The sequence below is a fragment of the Mustela putorius genome, unplaced genomic scaffold, assembly GCF_011764305.1.
Source record: "Mustela putorius furo isolate JIRA1106 unplaced genomic scaffold, ASM1176430v1.1 tig00001976_pilon_pilon_pilon, whole genome shotgun sequence".
NCBI classification, from domain to species: domain Eukaryota; kingdom Metazoa; phylum Chordata; class Mammalia; order Carnivora; family Mustelidae; genus Mustela; species Mustela putorius.
In genome coordinates this window covers 47,043-49,768 of record NW_025421918.1, presented here as the reverse complement: position 1 = coordinate 49,768, position 2,726 = coordinate 47,043, and positions in this window count along the sequence as shown.

Sequence of the window (2,726 nt, the reverse complement as noted above, 5' to 3'; positions counted from 1 at the left end):
TTGCTGTTGGAGTTCTCACTATTAAGCCCACATTTCTGGCAGAAAGATAGAGGTAAAAGAGAATGATATCTTGTACGACTGATACTTTGTCATATGGTTACAATGTAACTAGAAAAGAGACAATAAAATATTTGATGTTGTTTTAAGTTTCCTTGTTGTCAATCCCTCAGTGCTTTCTGATATTAAAGGGAAAAGTAGATGGACATTGACCTGGCAACTATCAACACCTGTCAGTCTCTCTTGGATAACCAATATCTCTATAATCTCTTCTTCCCAGTAAAAATAATAAAATATATTCATAACCCACACTGTGCCATCTCAAGTTACTGCACCAAGATAAAATTACAATGATTTTCAGTTGTTCCAAATGGACAGAATACCCTTCCTTATGATATCATGTCTTATAAGATAGATAATTGGCTTGCTACCAATATACCCAGATGTGACTGTGGAAGAGACAGGAAAAAAATAATAATATTTATTTATTCCTTGGGTCGAACCTGTTTACACAGATGCATTACTATTAGAAAAGGTTGGTTTGGGACATTGGAATGAATTTACTTAATGGGTCTGTATGTAATTGGGTTGGAGGAAATTTTTAATTTCTACAAAAATTATTAGAATTCTATCTTATTCTCTTTTGTTAATTTTCACATGTTAACAAAGCCAACATTTTTGTCTAGCAGACAAGATCTTAAATCCTAACAAAACTCCATTTTTTCCTTTTATTTTTAAGTTTGAGAGCCTCATGTTCTCTCATGCTGCTTTAAATACAATTAAAAAAAAAAAGAGCTAAATGGGGCAGTAAGACCAGACTTTTTATTTTATTTTATTTATCTTATTTTTAAATAAAACAGTAAAGATTGTATTTATTTATTTGAGAGAGAGAGAGAGCATGAGTGGGGCAGGGGGATATAGCGGCAGAGAGAGACTGAGATGTATATTCCCTAATGAGCAGGAAGCCCGATATGGGGCTCGATCCCAGGATCCTGACCTAGATCATGACCAGAGACAAAGGCAGATACATGTGCAAAATCCCTTTTTTTCTGGGAAACAATACTTTACAAGAGATGTTTGTAAAAGTACTGGGGAATCAACTTTAATCGGAGATACAAAAATTTAATTGACTTTTGTAAAGCTACAGGGATCCAAATGATGGGACTCCCAGCCCGTTTAGGTTGTGGACCACACAGTATTCTTCTCTGTAATATTTTATTTTCTTCCATGTCTACTAACTCCAGTCCAAGTTCACTGATCTCTTTTTAGATAGTGCGAAACATGGCAAAGCATACCAAACAAGTGCCCAATATTCTACATTTATTACATCATTTCTAACATATAGAAGTGTGTTATCAAGGCTGGTTCTGTGAACGAACCTAGTTATGCTAAAGTGTGTTTTGTTCTCCAAGAAATTAAATGCATGATTATCACACAATTATAAAATACTTGTGTCAAGAATTTTTATTCAAAAATTAATAAGAGAAGCAGATATTAAAACTAGTTCACATGGTTATTTGGGATATAAGCAGAGTTGTGCAGCAGAAGTGCTCTGGGCCCATAATTTGGGTTATAGAATTTATGTTCTCTAATGAAAAATCACTAACTTGCATTATTGTTAACAAGAATCTTGTGCATTACCATCAGTTTTCTACATTACAACCTCTTGCTCTACAGTTTGTAAATAACTTTGTCAATAGCAAGCTAATAAACGGGGTGACTCCAATGGATTGAGATAATCTCCAGAGTTTCTGCTACATAATGCCCAGGACTCCATTGAAAGGACACCTAAGAATTTATTTTGCCCAAAAATTTGATCATTTTTTTCACTGTCCTTACCTATTTTCCAAACCTAGTCCTTTTGCTTCACCTTTCAGTCTACGGACAACCCTGTATCTGACTGACTTGTTAATTCTGGGAATGTTTTGCAGATTAATTTGCTTGCAAGAGGTGGTTCCTCTAATTGATGTCTAAGAACCCTAATTAGTTAAGAAAACCTTTTTTTAACATTTTCATTGCTACTTATTATTGTTATTATTATTATTGCTAATATCTCTATTATAAATAATTCACAAGGGCATCTTTCTGACAAAAGATAAAATGCTGGCTACTAGTAGAAAAAGTACATTTGACTCTGTCAGTGAAAGTGGTAAAGGGATTTGAGAAAATAAGGCAAAGCACTGGAATTATGTGTTAAAACTTTAAATATTATAGACACATTTACTTAATCTCTAATACTGTTGTTGCTTACAATTAAATAAGATGTTTTCCATGAACCACGCATTACAGCAAATATATTGTTTATACAGATTAAATTTTCATCAAAAGGGACGGTGGCTCAGTTGGTTAAGCAGCTGCCTCTGGCTCAGGTCATGATCCCAGCAACCTCTTTGAACTCAGCAGGAGCAACTTCTTTCTAGGAACATCGCCAAAGGGAAAGGGAAGCAAGGGCAAGAATGAACTATTGGGATTTCATCAGATCTGTTAACAAAGCCAAAAGATGACTGTCAGAAGTTATCTGGGTGAAGATATTTGCAAATGACATACCAGATAAAGGGCCAGTATCCGAAATCTATAAAGAGCTTATCAAACTCAACACCCTAAGAACAAATAATCCAATGAAGAAATGGGCAGAGGACATGAACAGACATTTCTGCAAAGAATACATCCAAATGGCCAACAGACACATGAAAAAATGCTCCACATTACTCGGCATCAGGGAAATACAA